Raw genomic sequence first — 24156 nt, 5'->3', positions numbered from 1 at the left:
GTAATTATTCACTAAATTTTGTACATATTCATGAATTGATTTGGCAAGCCATTGGCTAGACTTTTTCTAAATGATTCTGTAACTTTTATTATATATAATAGCATCACTATGGAATTCCTTTTCTATTTGCAGGATTATTTAAATGTTTTATAACCAAAATGTATATAACAATTATTGTAACAAATATTGTAACATTCTTTTTCATCATCACTAGTAATGTAAAAATAGTAGGTAATGAGAGTTCGATGGCACATTATTTATGCCTTGAAATTAAAATGATATTTTTTTGTGTGATGCCACAATTGTAATGATTCGTGGTCACAATCAAAACTTTGCCACTGTTATTGGCCAAACCAATCGTAAGAAAATTAACTTGCCACCGTGTGGTGAGCCTCATATTATGACTGAATTGAAAAATATATGCCACAAATCTCTGATTACTGTGGCGAGAAATTTAAAGAAAATTGACTTTGCCACCATATGGTGAGCCTCACATTATTCATGACTTGAGATATATGCCACTAATCTGTAATTGCTGTGGCAATAGAGTTAAAGAAAACATTTAAATGAGCTCAGAGTTCACATGCCTGTTTATACGATATAATATTATTCCTTGCTTAATTTCTGTAATTAGGCTAGAGATATCGTATTTTAAAGGGAGAATCTATTTTCTATAAAATATGACGTTTCCAGTATACAGAAATACTCGACCGAGACTTGTACTACATACGTTTGAGGAGGTACTTATGCAATAACGCAGTGACGTGTGGTTGTCAGTGGACACGAGGTCCCTGAGTCTGCCAACACTGTCAAACTGTGTTATCCTGGGAGAATGGACGTTACGTAAGGTTGTCAGTGGACGCAAGGTCCCTGAGTCTGCCTACGTTGCCAAACTGTCTCACTAGACGAAAATTTGACTTCAGGTGTTGTTGTCAGTGGGTATGAAGTCCCTGAGTCTGCCTACACCTTAAATTAACTGATGACGGAAAACAGGTGTGGTTGTCAGTGGATACAAAAGCCCTGAGTCTACTTACAGTGTAAATTAACTGATGTTGCAATATTAGTGTGGTTGTCGGTGGATACGAAGTCCCTGAGTCTGCTGCACTTAAAACATGTAGACCTGGTTTCTTTTGTCCAGAGGGAACTGCGAGCATAAAAACATAGAGTATCATGTAGTCAGACCACTACTGATTAATGTCGTGGAAACGTAAGTGCTCAAATGCAGAAAATAAAATATTATTTTTTATTGGTTATTAGGTTATGTTAGCTTATGAGTACTATTCAATGCTTAAGTAGTTATTGTTACACATCTGTTAAAACTTATACGATCTTTTTTATCTACTTATGTAAGAAACTTGTTATACTTCCTTTGATGTTTTCTTATTAATACATACTAGGCTAGCAACATTTTCATATTATTTTTGTAACAGGAGCTATGTTTTCTTCTTCAAGCAAAATTTATGCCATTTTGTATAAAATTTTAACATTTATCACTTGCCTGTATACCATGCAAGAAAATTTTCGTCGTTTTGTAAAAAAAATTTTACTTAGATGCTAAGCAAGAAATACTTTTAGTCATTGGATATAAATTTTAACATTTTTCTCTTTGGCTAATTTTTTCGTCGTTTTGTAAAAAATTTTACTGTTTGTTCCTTGCCAATATGTTAGGCAAGAATTACCCCGCAAAATTTTCAAATATGAGGTTGGGGGTTATGAGAGTTGGCAATACTCTATTATGATTTAAAGGTTGGCTGCAGTGCGTGTAAACAAGTTCTGGAATCTAAGATATTGTTGTCGCGCTTCGCAGCGCACGGATTAACTAGTGGCAGCTTTGAAGCCAATGTAGGAGCCCGCCTGCTGTGGTGCGCACGTGTGTTGGGCGAGGGGTCGTCACCGAGCTGCCGTACTGCCGTGTCCGCCAGCAGCGACACAGGATTTGGTATTTAGTTGATTTTTTTTTTTTTTTTTACAATTTGCAGCGCGCTTATTAATTTAAAGAAAAGGGTTTGTGTATGTGCGTAGCAGCAGACGGTAATTTTGATAATGACAGGAGTTGGATTCTTAAGGGAAACCATTGTTAGGCAAATAGATTAAGTATTGATTTTTGTCATTGATTTCTTTTGTAATTGTCTTGGAATTGTTTCACTATGTATTCAATTGAGAAATATTTCAGTCTGTCTCAAGAGTTTGATTAATTTGTAATATTGCTTTAATGCCGTGGAGGCAGATTTACAAACGAAGATATTGTTCAAAGAGCTTCTAGCGTTTTGTTAATTGAATGAGAAAGAATCGCTTGCAGAATGTAGTTTTTTTGTTTGGGTTGTCATTTATTGAGTTTAGATTTGACCAAACCCTTTCTCTTGAATTGTATGTAGTTGTAGTAAGCAGCAGCAGCCGCAGCAACAGCAGGAGCCACCATACAGAACATGCATTGCACTCAGCATGAATAATAGGTTTTTTATATGTTTTTGTTAAATAACGGAATGCAGCAGATCAAGCAGTGGCAGCAGAAAGAACAAGTAAGTTATTTGTTGCGCACAGGACCAATTAAAAGAAAATAAAGTTTAGGCGATCTCTGTAATAGTAAAGTTAACAAGAGTACAAGCACGAGATTTTCAGTAGAAAACACGAGACAACAGGAAACAGCACGCGACTTTCAACTTTTCCAAGCTTGCAGGCAACATTATGGCGGTTACACCAGTTGTTAACGTGCTAATATTTCACATTTGCATTGCCTTATCTCGTGCTTACATTAAACTGTAATTTTGCAGTGTTAGTCACATAAATATGTTACATAGCGAAATGTATTCCCGAAATTTCGTTACTCTACAGCAATTATTTTTCGGTGTTGCAATTTTCTCCCTACTTGTTTTGGTCCTAGCAGTCATTGACAGTGGTTTTTGCCTATGCTTGGAAACATTCTGTATACACCTTCTGTTCGACAAGTGTTAGTGGATGTGATCGAAACATTCGTGAAACAGCGAAAATGGGGTACGGAACGAAAATATTTGTGATCTCGACTTCCAATAATTACTCCGCTACTTAGATGATTACACGTTAATGAACTGGTTCGCGTAATAGTTCGTGTAAAAGTCGCCTATATTCGTTTCTTGTAGAGTTTGCGAGGCGTTTGAGCACGAAACAAACACCCCTTATTTTGACGTGATTCATTTCATAACTGGTCATGATCCTTAACCCGCTTCACTCTGAGTCAAAGAGTGAGATGGACGTTTAAGGAAGTAGTCTTGGCTTCAATTTAGGTAGCCAGGTGTAACATATATAGTAGATTTGCGACGACATGTCTACCCAACTACAGTCAGGGGATCTGAATAGCGCCGGAAACTCTATTTGGTATGTGTCACTACTACAGTTGATGCAAATGCGTACAACAGATTTCACGCAGTAATTTTTCCCTCGTACAGTACGCGAGTGTGATAGCACAGAAAATCACTAATAGTAATACTAATAATACTAGTCTTAAGAGAAACGACAGACAGTGTGCAAAATATGGAGTATCAGAGCAGCAGTTCCGACGATAGTGGAGCAAGTAACGGAGTGCATAGAGAAACACAAATGCAGTGCGCCGTTGAAAATTAAATAACTTTACTACGTAGGATGAACTACTTTGGTCACATTATCGTGTTAGGAGTTTTTTATTTCAACTGAACACAGTTTGTAGCAAGTGTTACACCAAAATGTAATATTGTAAACCACGTACTAAATTCTTGGAATATGATTCGTGTATCTCTGCATAACAGAATATGGCTAAGAATTCCTTCCTATTCATGCTGGTGATTTAACAGTCGCAATGGTACATAACATAGTAAAAAAACCGCGTTGTAGTCAGGATCCTAGTTTTCAGAAACGCACAATACAGTGCTAAGTGGAGAGTATAGTCTTTATAAAGCTTCCGTAGGTGAAAGACTCGGGTTTGTATGAAAAAACAACAACCTCCCACAGCAATGATGGTGTCTCCTCTAGTTACTTTCTCATTTGCTTTTGATCATTTGTAGATATGTATACAGTGGAATCTGTTTTTAGTGGCAGAAGTAAATTCTGTCCATTATTTGAATTTAAATGTTAGTTTTCTCTACAGTAGAAATTTTTATGCTGCCAGAATCATGTCTAGTTGCATACAGTTGTATCAGATGGAAGTTTGTGGTACGTGCCACCTGCATTAAAATCACAAGATAACGGGCGATATAAAATGCAAAAAGTACGAATAAATGCTCTTTAGTATATTGGTATTATATTAAAATTTGTACATCTTCTTTTGCTACATCCTCTAGGCAACGATAGGAAGAAAATGTTTTATTCGCGGACCACTTCGCTGCAATTTTGCTTGTGTTCTTTACTTTCGCTTTAGCGAGGGTCTAGAAAGGAAAAGTTCGAAGCGACAGTATGTGACGACGACTTTATGGGTGGTAAGGTTGATAGCACAACGAACTGTAGGTAAGTAATAATGTAGACAAATGTAAAAGTGTGGCATTTTTAATCGTATATTTGCTGTTCCTAATTACGCACACTAAAACCCAGACTAAAGATTTCTTATGTGCGTGTGTGTGTGTGTGTGTGTGTGTGTGTGTGTGTGTGTGTGTGTAAACTAGACATTAAATATTGAAAATTCTCAGGTTTTGCCAGTTTAACATACTGGGCTACTTTTAAGCATCCATGTGAACTGATGTACCTTGTAAATGTCCAGCTTAATGTTCAGTGTTCTCTTTTCTTTAATTAAATAGTGTATTTTAAGTTATCATTCAAAGTTTTAGTCCTGCATAGTGACTAGCTTTTATTTGTTGAAAAAAATTGGGATTATCGTTAATACCCTCATCAAGTACAAAGGAAAGCAGCCATGAAAGGAAATCAGAGACGCACTGATAAAAAAGTAACAGGTCAATATGGCGCTTACGAATATGTAACAGGCCATGTTTCTCGTGCGAAACCCTCTTTGTCGAATGTAGAGAACTAATATTCAGGGACGATTGTGAGGCACTTCTGCTATCACAACTACATCTCGCTCGTGTGGCTAGTGAGAATAGGGCAAGAGCGATAAGGGGGCGTACAACAGCTTTTACGTAGTAATTTTTCCCTCGCACAGTACGCGAGTGTGATAGCACATAAAATCACTAATACTAATGTTTACGTATTGACATCTTATATATTTACGTATTAATATTTTACGTTGGTTTGCGGGCTCTGGAGATGTAGGTGTAGGGTATGTACAGCAAATATAGTTGCAGATGTCATCCACGTTTTGCTATTATTATCATCCAACATTACACGGAAAATATACCTGTAATCAGTATAGCTGTGAATTTATTAACATCCATTTCATGGTGGATAAAGTCATTTTTATTTCCTGAGATGACAGAGGAGTGCAGCACTGAAATGTAGTTGAACTGAATTGTCAAGCCTATTATACTTCATTATTTTTTGAAGGAATGTGCTTTACTTCAAATTATTTAGAAACTACAGCTTCACTTACACTACAAAACTCACTGTACAGTGTTTGTCACGCCGTTTAGTTTAATATACCATGCTTTTAGGTTAATACCCTGTAAATTTATGTAAGGCCTTACAGAGTGATAGAGAAGTCTCATATTATCTTGCAACTAACATGTTGACAATCGTTGATGTCTTTCAGATTTAGCAAGTTACCACTAGGTATTTAACTCCTTCTTTCTCAATGAAGCGCAAATATAAATAATCACATGAAGAGAAGAAGAAAAGCATTTGAAAAATGTTTTCTTAGTAGTAACAATACGTTAAAAGTAGGATATCCCTCATGATTGAAGTATTACTCCTTGAGTACGCTTTGCTTAATGGTAAAAGCTGTACTCTTTAGTGATAATTGTTCTGTAACTCATAAATGGAAAGTATTTTAGTCACCCATTTGTTAAATTATGCAGATCTGAAGACTAAGTTAAATTTTTCATTGAAGTCTGAACTGCAATAAGGAACTCCAATTTTCAGCCCATTACAGATAACGAAAAGACACAAAGACAGCAAATTTAGGTTTATGCATTGTACGAGCAGCCTAGTCTGAAGAAAGCACTCAGATTAGAAATGACTTAGATTTTTGGCAAAATGCCAAGACTTAAACTAATTACTGTTGTAAGTAGGCTGTTTATGTTTTCTTATTGGCAACGTTACGTAGCGCTCAATATGAAAATCACTGGCTGTGCTGTGTGCAGTCTGCGGCTAGTTTGCATTGTTGTCTGCCATTGTAGTGGGCAGCGGCAGCTGGCTGTGAACAGCGCGTAGCGTTGAGCAGTTGGAGGTGAGCCGCCAGCAGTGGTGGATGTGGGGAGAGAGATGGCGGAGATTTGTAATTTGTCATGAACTGCTATATTTATATATGATGATATCAAGGTAAATACATTGTTTGTTCTCTATTAATATCTTTCATTTGCTAACTATCCCTATCAGTAGTTAGTGCCTTCAGTAGTTTGAATCTTTTATTTAGCTGGCAGTAGTGGCGCTCGCTGTATTGCAGTAGCTTGAGCAGCGAAGATTTTTGTGAGGTAAGTGATTTGTGAAAGGTATAGTTTAATGTTTGTCAGGGCCATTCTTTAGTAGGGAGTTTTGAAAGTCAGATTGCGTTGCGCTAAAAATATTGTGTGTCAGGTTAAGCACAGTCCTGTATAATCGTACTAAGGGGACGTTTCATATGTCGACCCTTGGCCTAGGATACCTCACTGGAGTCTTCTGATTTTTTCCTTGTAGTTTGTGTAATTAGTGTAGCCTTTGTTTATTGCTAGCGCGTAATTGTAGAGAGAATCTCTTTTGTAGTTGCAGTCTTTCATTGTGGTACAGTAAAACAGTGTAGCATGCATGCAGTTTTACACCAAGTATTTCTCAGCAGCGCGTGCAATTAACTAGATATTTTTTCAGTGTTATGTTAATGTGTTCTCTTATTTTTGATCTTCAAATTGTGTTTTTCTGTGTTGTCGTGTGAAATACTGTGACAATAATGGCGTGTGAAAAACGTAACACTAGGCTCCAAACTAAACTGAGAAATAATAGTGATGACGAGCGTAGCTTATCAGCGCCGCCGAGTAATGAATTTACTAATGTTCAAAGTAGTAATTTGGTAACTGTGCACAGGGAAATGGAGCGGGCGTCAAACAATGGCGTGGACAGTGAAACAATTAGTGAAGAGGGAAGCATTATCGATCGACCGGTCGGCAATAGCTCGCCTCAGGAAGCCGAAATGACACGACACGATCTCGCAAATACTGTAGATTCAGGTTTTGGATCCTCACCGTTTTCTCGAATAAGTCAAGACACATTTTCTGCTTGTCAAAATGTGAATGTTTCCGGTGTAAATTCACTGCCGAAAAGCACTGACGAACATGTTTCAGACACCAATGCATTGTTATTACAATTAATACAACAAATGGGACAGACACAGCAAAAGCTTCAAAAGTTAGAGACAGTGGAACAAAATCTTAAAAAGTTAGACACAATGGAACAACACCAGAGACAAACACAGCAACAGTTAGACACAGTGGAACAAAATCTCAAAAAGTTAGACTCATTGGAACAAACTCTCGAACAAACACGTGAGGATTTAACTGCTGAGTTACATAACATTGGATCGAAATGTCAAAAAGTCTGTAATGACGTAAAAACTCAAATTTGTGAGCATTTTCAACCTATTTTTTCGCGTCATGAAAATGCATTACAGAATCACGAAGCAGCCATAAAAGAACTGCAAACTATTGTTCATGAAAATCACAACACCTTGCAAGCTAAAATTGACGCAGTTGCATCTACCGATTCGGTTACGCAACTTGCAAAAAGTCAAGAAAACTTAAAAGACACAGTACATACGATTTCAACACAAATCGACACTCTGAAACTTGGTTCAGAAAAACACACTGAGGAAATAAGTACACTATCGGATAAAGTAGCCGAACTTTCAGATCAGTTCACTAACTTATCTACAAAGGTAGATGATGATCTGAATGACACAACACCTGTAGCCTTCACTGACACAGAAGAGTATGAACAAATTAGGAAATTTAAACAAAATCAGAATCGAATTAATACACAACACCAAAGAGAAATCCGGGAAGTACAAGATCAGCTGACACAGGTAATACAAGAATTACGTATTTCAGAGAACACTCGCGCTCCAACACGGGAAGAGGGACTTAGAAACACGGAAAAGCTGCAAAATAATAACACAGGGCATTTCGGAAGTAATGAAAGAAATTGGGAATGTGCACCGAATTTTGAGATGGAACGGCCGACACGACCTAACAATGACCGATATGCGACTCGCCGACATGATGATTTTGACTATAAGCTGTTCATTACTACACGTAAATTCAAAACATTTAAGAATTCTGGCAACGACATTCATCCACAAGCATGGCTCCATCAATTCTCTCATTGTTTTCCTCCCAACTGGTCGTTGGAACACAGATTAGAATTTATGAGTGGCTACTTAGAGAATGAACCAGCTGTAAGAATGCGATCGGTAATTCACGATTGCCACAGTGAAGGAGAGTTTTACCATGCCTTCCTCTCAGCATATTGGTCTCAAGCTACACAAGATCGAGTAAAACATGGTATCATAATGATGAAACATTTCGAACAATCTGAATTCTCCAGTCTTGTGAAATATTTTGAAGACATGTTGCATAAGAATCAATATCTTTCAAACCCATACAGCCCCTCAGAACTCATCCGCATTTGCTTACTCAAATTGCCTGAACATTTACGACATATTATTTTAGCAGGACGTTGCAAAGATGACATTGAAGCATTTCAGGGTCTGTTACAAGAATTGGAAATTGACACTGACAATCGGGGAACGCGGAAACAGGAGCACAACAATTACAGGTCACATCTGTCACAATTCCACGATGAAAGAAATAATAACTGGACACGACAAGGCTATTCTCACAACACATATCGTGACCAAAACAGACACCACCCGTATGACAACCGTTGGCAGAGTAGTAATAATTACAGGGAAAGATCACCTCTCCGTGGTAATGACTATCAGAGAGACAATCAGAGAAACAGACAATATGGGAACCAAAACAATTATTATCAAGGGAGACAGAATAACTTTAGACGCAACGGTCCAGCGCGCAGTTACGATTCAGGGAGAAATTCTCCACCACTTAACCGACAAGAAAGAAACTACAGGAGCTATCGACATGACGACAGACGATGTGATCGTAACGACAGACCTGAATTGCATCAGAACTGGCGGGATTTAAACAGGGCAGGGCCCTCTCGAGGAGGTGAATTTGTAGAAGTTAGGTCTCCAAATCCCAATAACGACGCGCGCCAACAAAGAGACAATAGGCAATGACTCACACCGCTGGCAGCCACAAAACATACTTATGAAACTGACGACGCAGCTGCCGTAGCTAGTAATTACGTAAAAATGGAAGACATTAGGGACATCTTACTCCAGGAACACGACATAAAACATAACAACATTGCATATCCTGTGATTCACATTACAGTAAATGACATAAAATTTACGGCAGTACTTGACTCTGGCAGTCCCATTTCAGTAATCAGTGAAACAGCCTTTAGCAAATGCAACAAATCGAACGATTGCCCCACACTTCCGTTACGTAAGATTAAATTACAAGGTGCAATCTTTGGAAAAAGTGTAGATGTACGCCAACAAACCAATTTAGAATTCTTTTGTCAAAGCCACAGCTTCTCTATGAACTTTCTCATTGTTCCATTATTGTCGACGGAAATTATATTGGGAGTAGACTTTTTGAATGAATACAAAGCAATCTTAAACTTTCACGATGCTGAAATAAGTTTAGAGAAAGAAGGTAAGTCAGTAGCTTTGAAATTTGAAGATTGGTTCTCAAACCATGACGAGGAAATTAATCGGCTTTACCTTCTGTTAGACAACAGTTTGGAATTTTCGACGGAACTTGACACTAACAATCACTCTGCAAGTACTGACAGGGATGACATCGACGGCATATTTGAAATTAATGAGTTAATTCGGAATAAAATTCAAGCAATTGAGAATTGTAATGACACTAATAGGCAGGACCTTTTTGAGATTTTACAAGAACATCCCACAGTTTTTACTCATAAAACAGGAACAATCAAGGGATTTCAATACCAATTTCGTGCTCGTGAGCATACTAAATTTTGTGTTAGACCATACGTAATTCCGGCGCATTATAGGGACCGTGTTAGAACAGAAATACAATCTATGCTTGACGAGGGCATTATTGAGCCTGCAGTAAGCTCATACAACAATCCGTTACATGTTGTTGAGAAGAAAAATGGATCGATCAGGCTTGTCTTAGATTCGAGACAAATCAATACTATCATTATTCCTGAAACAGACAGGCCGCAGACGATGGAAGAACTTCTTCAAAATTTTAATGGTGTAAAAGTGTTGTCTTCCATTGATCTCAGATCCAGCTTTTATCAGATCGAACTTCATCCAGAATGTAGAAAATACACAGCTTTCCTTTGTTTCGGCGTTTGTTATCAGTTTCGGAAACTTCCCTTTGGTTTGAACATTTCTTCAGCAGCATTCATTCGCGGGCTAAATTCCATATTACCTGAGTTCTTAAAACGTCACATCACCTTATATGTAGACGATATTCTGATAGCAGAAGCCTCATGGGAACAACACAATCGCATCCTCAACAGCGTGTTACATATTTTTGCAGAATCTGGAATTACAGTTAACTTGGAAAAGTCTGAATTCGGTAGGTCAAAGGTGAGGTTTTTGGGACATATTATTTCTTCTGAAGGCATTCAGCCGGATCCTGAAAAGTTAGAAGCAATCAGAGCCATTCCAGTGCCATCCACAAAAAGACAAGTCCGCAGTTTTCTAGGTCTCGTAAATTTTTACCGTCGTTTTCTGAATATGCAAATTCTTGTTACACCAAAACTTTGTTCTCTCACTGGAAAAAATACTATTTGGAACTGGGACGAACAAGCACAGTTGGAATTCAATTCTTTGAAAGAAGCGTTACTTCACGCGCCAATCTTAGCTCATCCAGATCTGTCACAAGATTTCTGCCTTAGCACGGATTCTTCTAAAGTCGGTCTTGGTGCCCATTTATTTCAAGAAGCCACAGAAAATGACACTACTGTTCAGAAAACCATTGCTTTTGCTAGCCGAGTGCTAACCAAATCTGAAAAAAATTATTCCGTTACTGAATTAGAAGCTTTAGCTATCGTTTGGGCATTTAACAAATTCCGTTTCTTTCTTTCTGGTAAGCACGTAAAAGTATACAGTGATCATCGTGCATTACAATTTCTTATGTCTTCAAAATTAAATCATGACAGGTTAAAACGTTGGGCATTGTTTCTGCAAGAATTCCGCTTCACAATAGTCTACATTCCCGGCAAGGAGAACATTGTTGCGGACGCACTGTCACGCGCACCGGCTGGGCTTGAGAAAAGTACCACAGAAGGCAACCTCCAGAAAAATTTCAGTATTCTTTACATTCAGAAAGTCGCCTTTGAAAACTTCATCACCACATCTTTAAAGGACGTTGCTCATGAACAAGATAAAGATCCGATTTGGAAGGACATCAAGAGCAAATGGCATGAAAAGACACACACACAGATTCGGCATTATTACCTGGTTAGAAACAACATACTCTTCAAACGCTGCACTGTTGATGACAAGCTATGGGTACTTTGCATTCCAGACGATTTTGTTAATAAGCTCATTTGGTACATTCATTTCAGCTACGCACATTTTGGTCCACGAAAATGTTATCATATTCTTCGAACGACTTGTTATTTTAACAATATGGAAAAAAGAATTCGAAGAGTCTTATCTATTTGTAAACTTTGTCAAAAGGCGAAACCATCTACTGTCTCACATCGTGCTCCGTTGTTTCCTATTATTCCTTCTAAATTAAAAGAATTTGCGGCTGTTGATCTCTTGGGACCACTTGTCAGAACATCCAATGGATTTTCGTACGTTCTAGTCGCTGTTGAACTTACTTCAAAATTTGTTTCTTTCACTCCGTTACGTAAAGCCACTGGACGGTCTGTATCCAACGCCTTTGTTAAAAATTTCTTACGTGAAGTTGGCCACGTTGCTAAAGTCATTTCAGATAACGGACCGCAATTTAGATCTGCTGTTTGGTCACGCATGCTTCGCAACCATAAAATCAAACCTGTTTTTATTTCATTGTACTCACCACATTGTAACCCGTCTGAACGGATTATGAAAGAAATCAATAAGCTTTGCAGACTTTATTGTCACAGAAAGCATCAGCATTGGGACAGATATTTACACTTATTTCAAAATGTGCTGAATGAAATGCCTCATGATTCCACTGCTTTACCACCTACTCTTGTACTGAAGAATGTAGAACCTCCGAACAGAATCAGAGAGCTTGTACCTTTCCCGAATACACGTAAACTTCGACACAAAGACATAATTGATTTGGCTCTTAAAAATATAAAATCTGCAGCAGACAAACGGAGAAAACTAAACGGTAAAGCAAATGCAAAGAAATTATTTATTGGTCAGAAAGTTCTCATTAAAGCTCATTCATTGTCACATAAGAAGAAACACTTGAGTCACAAATTCTTTCTAGTTTACAATGGACCTTACAGAATCCGACGTATACCACATGATAATTGCGTTGAAGTTGAAACTCTGCGTACTAGGAAGAGTAAAGGTTTACACCACATTTCTCATGTAAAACCATTTATTGACAGATAATCTGCCTTTTAACTTTGTCTTTGCCATAAAACGTTTCACTTCACGTTACTAGTATGCTTTAGAAACTGTTACCATGCAACAATGTTTGAAGTTAAATATCCAGCCAAGAACCAAGAGAAATCATTTAAACAGAAATTACGAATGCATTGTTATTGCGAACAGACGACACAGTGTAATTGTGTGTGTACATTCTTGCTTGTTAGTTGCACGATTAGAACATTTACCAGTACTGCTAATGAGATTTTAATGCAACATTTTGGTTTACTTGAAAATACATTCCGGATTTAAAGTACTTTCTGTGAGATACCAGATGAGACAATAGTTAGTTTATGTGACAGCTACACGATTTTATCACGACGCTACTAATGAGTGACAATTTACAATGTTGCTTTTGCGGTGTATCTGTTTTATATCTGCACAGTTTTCTAAATTCTTCTGGAAAGAAAAACATGTTTTAGTAGTAACTTTTGTGGTATAGCAACAATGAGACAGCCTTTTTCGTGGCACGACATTACGTTACTGTACAGTACTTTCTTCATCACGCCAATAAGCATTATAACTATGATATCTATACGCAAAGCATTTCACTTTTGTTTATCATGAGGTAAGTACATTGGCTTCTGCAGAACTTAGCTTTCGGAGGACGATAACTACGACACTTCCACACAGATTATGTTGCAACAAGACGCACATTTAGCGCTACAGGACACGCATTTCAGTGATTAATTTTGTACTTAAAACATTTATTTTTAAAGATTTTTGAATTACAAAGAAAGTTTTCCGTGATATATTTCATTCCATTGGTGTAATCTGTAACACCTGAGGGTATAATTACATTAATCCTCAGGGGGGTACACGCTTACTTCGTGTACCATGTGTGTGGCAACCACAAGGAACCCTAGCTAATATGGTATTTGCTTATACAACTTTACACGTCAGTACCATATTTCTCTAACACAGAATTACACAGCTATCTGATTATTTGACAGAGAAACAAACATTCTTTTTACTACGTCAGTGACAGATGTTTACGCAATTACAGTTGGATAACTTCACACTTATGAAACTGTATTTTGTCTGTACTTTGTGAAATGTTCATATTTTTTCGGATTCATTGTGATACTATGAGAGCTTTGAGATATTTGGTATGGGATCATGATTTTAAAGTACGTTTGAGGTAGATGACACTATTGAAATGAGCAGAGAATTTTTTTTACGTTTTGAAATTATTGGAGGAAGTTACGACGATTTTAAGATTTGACTGAAGTGTTATGATGTTATTATTACGACGACAATGTGTACTATGCTGTTGAGGTATGTTTATGATAAATAAGCTGATGCTATATGAGGAATCTGATTATGCTATGTAGCTATTATGATGAAATATTGAAGACGTGTTGATGCATATGAATATGTATATGTGTAATAAGGTAAGGAATAAGGAGTAGGGGTTAGGGACTCTGATTTATGAAAAGGTTGTTGGAAACCAAGAATCGTACTTTAAGAGTTATGAAATGTGTGTGTATATGCATGAATGTATCACAATGCCACTGAAATTTTTTTTGGACACTGTTATATTTATAGGGTTTTGTTTCTACAGATTTGCAACGCTAATTCTTGACCTGTGAAATATTTTTATATGAGACTACCACGGTAGCAGAATCTCCTGTCGTAAATATTTCCGTACGAAAGTTAAGTGACCACCTGCACGTAATGCGTCGCGGGCACCCAGGTGTGTCAGACGCCTGGAGAAAAAGCCATTATTGCGAGCCCTTTTCAGCGGCACAGGTAGCACAAAAAAAAAGGGGAGGCCATTATCCTTGGAAATATTCTTACATCTGCAAACCTGATAATGACAAGTGTCTTTCTACGAGAATTGAGAGCTACTGACTTACGAAATGCCACATAGCTATTGAATGATGTTTTTATGCTTTGATTTGCGTAATTGCTTATTTCATTTGATATCTGGTTTCCAGCTGTGTTGCAGCATTGCTTTTATAAAATGAAATGCATTTGCTAATGTGAACACTTTCTGTCAACAGATCTATTAAATAATTATTTTATGATCCACATTCTTTAAAAAAGGAGCACTTGGACAGGAAAGAACAATAAGAAGGAACTAGCAACTGCATTCATAATTTTCTTTTCAAGTAATTGGTAACTTTTTGGTAGAATAACTTCTTGTGGTGCACCACTTTAATTACATAGACATTAAGATGTGAATATACATTTCCCTTATCTGCATTGTTGTTTAGTGTAATATTTTTTCTGCTTGCGCTATGTCATGTTTAGGTATAAGTTGCTGCTGTTTGCCAGGCATAGTGTTATTGAATTTGACTTTTGCTCATTTATGCTGCTAGCTTTGCCAATTTGCATTTTTTTGCATTGCTGTTTGTGTTGATTTGTTATGTGATGCTGCATTGCCTCGTCCCTTAGTTTAGCATCTGAGCTCAGTAGATTTAAGTTAGCTTAAGAGGGGGTAGACTATATAAGAGAATGAGTTGCGATGAATTGGAAGAAATGCATTGACAATTAATACGAAAAAAGTACATAAAACAGGTTTAGGTAGGATTTTCTTGGAAATAAATGTTGAGGTAAGAAATGTGTGAACATATAAATACAGAAAGCATGCTTAGATAGAATTTTTTTTGGTGGAAACAGAGGATGAAATAAGAGAAAAGATATATGAAGTTTTGGGTTGGACTGCAGTACCAAATGTTACACTGAAAACGAACCCTGTCCTTTCCTATTGGTGTTATCCCACTATGTGTTTGTGTACCCTTGAGTATTTGTTTTCTTCCTGTCTCTGTGTACTGTTTCACAGAATTTTTTTTCTCTTCTAATACTAAGCTATATTCACTATGAGGAGGAATACTGTTATCCTCAAATATAAGTTGCATTAATAATATGTTATTTTCTTTGTAAAGTTGTTTATAATTCTGTTCAGTTTCAATGTTCATGTGTGAAATTAATGTTTCGAAAACTATTCTCATTATTTTATGTATGTACTTATGTCACGATTTTTGTAACACTGATGTATATGTTTATTTCTATTCTTTTGTAACGCCTGTTTTACTACAAATGTTATCTGTATTGTTATGTTTTTAATGATGTATTTTGTACCTTTGTAATTGTATTCTTATGTTATAAAATTGTAATTGTCACCAGTTCATGACATTATTAACTTGTTAGTTACATTTCACTGCACACGTTTCTGTTGGTCATAGTATGTGGACAATATGTGAGAAGTAGGGACTGTTAGTGTTTGCACGTGTGTTAATAACTCAGCAAGGGACTGGATAACAGCATTGCTGGTTCTAAGGACAATTTCAAAAACTTTGTGAGTGCACAAGTGGTGGTTTATGGACTTGCTATATTATCCGCAAGACTCTTCAATGGTGATTGTGCACCTGCACAGTCACAACAGATGGCTGCTGGCCATCTCTTCAAGGACTACAGTGGGTCTACATCTTTGATGATCCATCAATACCATTATTTCTACAAGGACTACAGTGGGTCTGCACCTCTGGTGGCCCACCAATACCATACTCTCTACCAGGACTACAGTGGGTCCGCTCTGTGATGACTTACCTACCAATACTCTTCAAAACTTCGAATGACTCTGCTGTGGGTTTGCTCCATTGTGGCCCATTACCTGTCAGCATGTCAAGAGCCAGCACTGTCTTTCCGTTGGAAGGACAACACTACTTCTTCAACACTGCATGGAAATCCACTACTTTTGTGTGCAATTTCTTTTACTAATGAGACTTTGTGAAAAAAAAACCTGTGATTACCGTAATGAATGATCAGGACTGTCTTTATAAACTGTGAGAAAATTTTAGCTTTTGACCAACATTGTATCAATAAGTGTGTGCATTGGATTTCTTTGTTATTGTAATTATGAAAAATTTTATCAAATCATTATTGGCCACTGCCCAAAAAAAATTTTGTAAAATTTTTTGTGAGGAGCATGGGGGCTATGTAAGTAGGCTGTTTATGTTTTCTTATTGGCAACGTTACGTAGCGCTCAATATGAAAATCACTGGCTGTGCTGTGTGCAGTCTGCGGCTAGTTTGCATTGTTGTCTGCCATTGTAGTGGGCAGCGGCAGCTGGCTGTGAACAGCGCGTAGCGTTGAGCAGTTGGAGGTGAGCCGCCAGCAGTGGTGGATGTGGGGAGAGAGATGGCGGAGATTTGTAATTTGTCATGAACTGCTATATTTATATATGATGATATCAAGGTAAATACATTGTTTGTTCTCTATTAATATCTTTCATTTGCTAACTATCCCTATCAGTAGTTAGTGCCTTCAGTAGTTTGAATCTTTTATTTAGCTGGCAGTAGTGGCGCTCGCTGTATTGCAGTAGCTTGAGCAGCGAAGATTTTTGTGAGGTAAGTGATTTGTGAAAGGTATAGTTTAATGTTTGTCAGGGCCATTCTTTAGTAGGGAGTTTTGAAAGTCAGATTGCGTTGCGCTAAAAATATTGTGTGTCAGGTTAAGCACAGTCCTGTATAATCGTACTAAGGGGACGTTTCACTGTGAAATCCGAATTATAGAGACATGTCTGGACTGAGACTCTGCTAGGGCTACCAATGAACGGAAAATCCAAGACCCAATCGATTAACAGTTTAAAAGCGTAAATTATTTATTTTTTGCGACATTTGTTTCGAAAATCAATTTTCTTCCGTTGTTAGTAATGTTCGTATTAATAAGCAGCTAACAATTCTGAAAATGGCACGCAAACCAGCGAAAATTCTTACACTAGGACATCATTTGTCTATGCACTGAGTTTTTATCTCTGAAGACATACCAACCTGCTTAGATATCCCTCCAGTGTTTGATTTTTTTTCTGTCGATGTTATTTACTTTTTAAGACAAAAAAGTCTTTGAAACATGTAACTTTTCACAAAAATTATGAAGTGAGAAAACATGTGGTACGCTATAACCAAAGAATTTGCTACAGCTAGAGGACATTTTGACTCAGTGTGCTGAACTGGTAGACAATGTGAAATTATAAACAATGTTACATTTCATGTACTCGAGGTGTGTCTTCATCGTAGCTGAAAGCTAAGAGAACTAAGTAAACGATATCTCGTCTCCTTTGTTTCTTCTAAAAGTTAAACTTTTCACGATACATTCTCCATACAACCGCGTCTGATCATAGAATACAGTTTCTCGCTGGAGACCTCATCAGAGGCCATAAACACGCAGTTGGTATTTACGAACCTAAAATCTGTCATTTCAAACTCACAACATTTACTTCTTGCTGCATCAGGTTTTGGAAAGTACGTAGGAGGTTTTGGACAGTATTGCCAAACTTAAATCATTTACATTTTGCTGCTCTGTACTCTGACTTTGGTCTCCCTCAACAGTTCCTTGCCCCGCACAAACACTCTTCGTTGCAAAAAAATCAGTGATTTTATAATGTTACTTTAAATCCGTCTTGATTGCAAACTTTTTTATTATTCATATGACCGGTTTCGGTTCATTCAGAACCATCTTCAGATCTGATATTTAAGTTACAGGAGTAACCCGTCCAATTCAGCAACTTTCACATGCTACGTCACACAACCGAAACCGGTCATATGAATAATAAAAAAGTTTGCAATCAAGACGGATTTAAAGTAACATTATAACTTTGTCATTGGTTATCCGATTTACCCTTTCCATTATCCGTCGCAGCTAAACGTGTGTATCTGATAAGATGAAGCTCAGACTTCAACAACGTTGTCAGTACGTTAATTTACAGCTCCCCATTTATTTCTGTTTTGTATAAATTCTGTGTTGATCATACAACATTACATGAATTGTCGATTCTTCTGGAAACGCACCTGCTTTTAATGAAATTTCAAGCAAGATTTTACTTCTGCTTTCTGTGATATTCCTAGTCAGACGCTTAATTCTAAATTGATTCCTTTTTATTTCTTTGTTTCTTTCAACGATATATATATTATACAAAAGAAGAGAGTCGAAGTAAGCAATGCATTTGTCTTATCACTCACAGTCCAAGCAAAAATAGTTGCATGGACACACTGTATACTTTAGTATTTATTATGGTAGCTGAAGGACTCCTACTCCTGCAGGGAAAGGGGTGATTGTAATCTATTCACTAGCAATCTACTGTCGCTCCACATTTCAAAAGTTTCTGTTCTTTCTTGTCTGAAATGTTTACCGTCGACGTTTCACACCAGACAAATACCTTCAGGAAACACTTCCGAATATTTACGTTTATATTTGATGTTGACAAATTTTTCTTTTCCACATACACATTTCTAACTGTTGGATGTTGCGTTACCTCTACTTTGGTCATCGTCACTTATTTTGCTCCCCAAATAGCAAAACCCATTTACTACTTTTAATATCTCATTTTGTAATTCAATTCCATTGGCACCAACTGATCGATTCAAATGCAATCCATCAACCTCGTTTTAATATTTCTAATTGTGACCTTATATCCTCATTTCAAGGCACTATAAATTCCGTTCAACTGACGTCCCTAATCTGTTGCCATCTCTGATAAAGTTACACTCGACAAAACTTAGTTTACATTTCTTCTCCTTTAACTTTAATTTGCTTTCGAAATTTCTCCATCTGACATACAGAAACAGCACTAATTCAGAGAAATTGTAAGCTCATAATGTCAACAGTTTTCATAACTGTTTTGTATTTATATTTAATTATTGTATATAAAAGCACGGAGTACGCACACAGAAATACTGTATATCCTAAAATAAATGCACATTGTGGCTGCAGTTATCAAGTAAGACATTTTGATTTACGAGAGGCGTTCAGTAAGTTATGAAGCACTTTTTTTTCTGAAAGCAGGTTGGTTTTACTCAGAATTCCAATAAACAATATTGTTCCCCGTTCTTTTCGTTACAAAACACTATTTTTCAATATAGTCCCCGCTTAATGCGACGGCCTTTCGGCATCTTACTGGTAGGACCTGACGCCCGCATGGTGACACACTACTGGTGGACGTCGGAGCCAAAGTCTTGTTGCACCAGTAACCTCCCTATCATCGACGTACTGCCAGTGGAGTGCATTCTTCATGGGGCCAAACAGGCGGAAATCGGAAGGTGCGAGATCCGCGTTACAGGTTGTGGCAGAAGCAGTTCGTCCATCAGATTTTTTGGAAGATTTCACCATTTTTAGCAAGTCTTTTTTTCTCTTTTACGTACTGATACACTTCCATCTAAGTCAGCTTGTAGTTAAAGTGACACTTCAGTCCCTGGCAGCAGTCGATGTCTTTCATCAATCCACTGGACTGCCATCCACAGTGACATTGTGTGCGGAAATAGAAAACAAATACTCGCGTGATTTTAGCGATCGCCATTTGCGTTCAAGATTTTCGGTTTACTTAAGATAGTAAATCAATCTTTCTTTCACGGAGTGTTTAAATTTCCATTCCTCCGAGTCACGCTTAATTTCTATAAAGCTATTTAGGTACATATAATCCTGAAACCAATTGTCGCCTGAAATCTACACACCATTTTTAGTCGGGTATATGGTAGTGTCTTCAATCATCACCCAATCTGTGTTTCAGATAGCGTCATTCAGTTAAATACTTGATATTTATTATTTCTCTGATCAAACGCTATGGTATAGAAAGCCATTGTCTCTTCCTTAAATTTCGAAATCAAACTAATTTTGTCGTAGTTACGTTCTCATTCTTTATTAATTAAATTATTTGTTAAAGTTTATCTTGGTTTGCTTGCCAATAAAATTGGCAGTCTTCCTTTCATACAGACATATCTGATTGTCGATTAATATATTTATTATCTCAGTTATCGAGATTTTATTCTTCTCTACTCTGTATATATATTTCAAACAGAGCCAAGGTTGATTGCAGGAACGTGAAGTAGATTTCAGTGATCGGACTACTGAAAAAATCTGAAATTATTTTAGGTCGCCTGTCTTCGACACCAAAAAAATTGTTTTAATGGAATCCAAAGCTTGATTATTCTCTCAGCTACGGGTAGTAACGACAGTCATAGTGTTTTTGAGTGAGATAGTAGAGTCTGATGATTGACAGCTACACATAAGCAGAACTCTTTCAGGTTCTCTGTCCTTACTGCGTACATTGACAAATAATTAATTATTTTCATCACGATCAGTTCAACTCGACTTGGAACACACGTACGTTACAGACGCCATTTCGTAGACTACGTATAGTGCCACCACCTATCGGAACTTTACCAAACTATTGGGGCAGAGCCGGCCGGGGTGGCCGAGCGGTTCTAGGCGCTACAGTCTGTAACCGCGCGACCGCTACGGTCTCAGGTTCGAATCCTGCCTCGGGCATGGGTGTGTGTGATGTCCTTAGGTTAGTTAGGTTTAAGTAGTTCTAAGTTCTAGGGGACTGATGGCCACAGCAGTTAAGTCCCATAGTGCTCAGAACCGTTTGAACCATTTTTTAATTGGGGCAGAAGCAGGAATATCCCACGATGTCCCACAACAAATTCAGCATTTTTTTCAGCCGAAATCGGCCGAGAAAATAAAAGTGTTGGCTTACTTATTGGACGCCCCTCTTATTGTTAGATTTATTTGTATTATTCGTGGCAAGTTTTAATTCACTAGGAAGATGGCTGGGTATCTTTCTGGTTGTAGAATTTATAGTTTACCGGATCAAGGTAACCTTAAGTTACGAAGAGCAGATACCGTTCATTATTACTGTTATACGAATGTTTATGAAGACTAACTATATTTTCGACAGTTAATGATGATTACAGTCAGTTGTAGTCACCATTACTTCCAGAGTATCAGATATTGTACAGTTACTGTAAAAAGCGAAGAAAGAGCCAGTCCAGGTGAACTGTAGTTGAACCAGAAATCATCTGTATTAATAATCCACGTGAAGACTGACAAGCCAATGATCGTAACCTATATGATCTCTGGTTTATCGAGACTGTCCCCTTTTCCTACAGTAATTGTTCATTTTATAATACTGTGGAAGTAATAATGGGAACAATTAATAGCGAAAACAATTAAATTTTAATTCTGCCACACACAGATCCTACTTATGTATCAGTCTGTGAGCTAAAATTTGACGGGACAGTATATTTATACTGTCTCCGTTTATTGCGAACGTGGAATGATATCACAGAGAAAGAATTAAATGTGCTACGGCTAGCCATTTATGAGTCAACTGACGTAGTTTGGACACTGCATAAAGAAACTGGTGTCAATGTCGATCTGTCAGCAGTTGGCGTGAGGGTTGAATGGTTGTATTGTAAGACGTATTATAAAAACAGCTACCACCCACAAATTTGAAAACGTTTTTGTTTGACACATTGTATGCCATTACCGATTTCGCACTTTTGTTCATAATCAGATGGCTGCATTGCTGGTGGAACAGCTACTCGGAGGGTCTCTTTGCTTACCATGGTGCCGTATCGCGAAAATATATTAACTTTTAAATATAGATAAAGGAACTGGAGATACATGATATTCGAAAAACTCATAATGGCTGTTCAGCCTCAGTACTTAGTGAATGCATCTCATAAACTCCGAAGCCTTGCGTTTCCATTATCTTCCGTGTAGCAGTCCCAAGGTAAACGTGTCCCAGAGTTATGGGTGCAACCAAGAAAACACAGAGTAAAACCTGGATCACCATTACCACTTTCTCAACGAACGGTCGAATTTCACATAAAATTTATTGATCCATATGTCCTGTAGCTTACAAAGAAGCTATAAAGCAAAATTATACGTGTTTATATTAGTTGTCAGAGATAAGTGAAAGATATCAAATTAACATCCGTATGTTCTGAGGAAATACGTAAACAATGGTACGATTACCGACGACGGAGTTATCGCCGTTTGTTCGTCTGTCGATAATGGCGATATTGCTGTTGGATTAACTAACGAATTTGGGAACAGCTGAGCTGGACAAAGTAACGGATTATTCGGAACGTCAGGCGGAAACCAGTTCGGTTGAACTAATATTGTTGAAACGCTTGCGTAGATGTGCTACACATAAACGAAATACGGATCTATCTCCAAAGATATGTATTTCAGTGCGTAAAACTCACTGCAATAATCTTCTTTTAATATCTGGTCACGACATTTAACCAATGTTACTCCAATTCTTTTCTGAATTCCACAAAATCCGGATTTTCGGTAATCCGATCCCACCTATTCTCGATTGTGACGTTCTTGTTGAGTACATGATCGATATATGGAAGTTTTGCAGCAATATGTTCATTCCTGTGTTCAGAACTGACAGTTCAATGCTGTTTATTCCAAACTGACATTTTGAGTTATATGAAAGCGTGGCGTTCGTTCTTTCGGACACACCACACTCCATATAAGTTGATAGGCCTAGCTGGGCAATGGATCCACCTTGTTCAGTGCGGATGCACAAATACGTTCGACCTCCGGAGGGAATCTCTGGGAGCGAACGTGGAGGAAATGGAGAGCATGCTGCGGATAGGAGGCCCTCGGTCGTGAGGTGTGTCAAGGTAGTCCATAACGTTGTTATAACGCTGTGTCCCGGATGGCAGAGTGATTAACGCAGCAGGAGATCCTGGTTTCGAATCCTGGTCCGGTACACATTTTCACTCGCCGCTACTGCTCCCGCGTAACATCACGATGCAGCTGACAGCAGTGCTCCTCCCCCCCCCCCCCCTTTTTCCCTTTCTTCCCCTCTCCCCCTTCAATTTAGATATGATCTTTTGAGACCGTGGTTGTGTAAATACAAGTTGATTCTCACAAACAAGAAACGGGCAACCAGCAACTAGTAAAAACGCTATATACTTACCCAAACAGAGCCGTCACCGGTTTCAAACCGATAGGTTCATCTTCAGAAGACTGTTCACCTTTATATTACATTTAACGTTGTCTGCACTAGTTATCGGCTGTTTTACTCCTTGTAGCTAAGGTGTCTCGAAATGCCTGCATCATTATGATGCAGTGTTGACTTTTTTTCACGAAATAGTATAAAGAACGCAAAGCACTTTTTTGATATAGAAATACGCACGCATTGTATAGCACGACACTCACACCGAATTCCACACACAAGACTGTGCACAAAGATGGCGATATCATGGATAGAACAATGCCAAAGATCTTTTCTACGATATTTGCACTGATGTAACAGCATAAACTTTAAAATGTATAAACGTTTCATTACGTGCCCTTCACAATGAATGATTATAGATTACACTTAAAATGCTCTCCTGCTTAGCTGAATGGTAACGTGCTTGCCTCCCATGCACTGGGCCCGGGTTCGAATCCCGGGCGGGTGTAAAAATAAAGAAGCCAGTTTGCTGTAAAATGCTACTGATATATATACTATAAGTAGATGTCATGGTACCAAAAAAAATGCAAATCCAAAGGAAATTTGCATCGAATTCGGAATAGCAAACGCACTGCAATATCGTATTTATCCGCCGACACCGGGCAAGCGACTTTCAAGTAAAATGTCTCCCCTGTACAGGTATACACACAAT

This window comes from Schistocerca serialis, chromosome 5 (assembly GCF_023864345.2).
Source record: "Schistocerca serialis cubense isolate TAMUIC-IGC-003099 chromosome 5, iqSchSeri2.2, whole genome shotgun sequence".
Classification (NCBI taxonomy): Eukaryota; Metazoa; Arthropoda; class Insecta; order Orthoptera; family Acrididae; genus Schistocerca; species Schistocerca serialis.
This window is presented reverse-complemented; position numbering follows the sequence as displayed.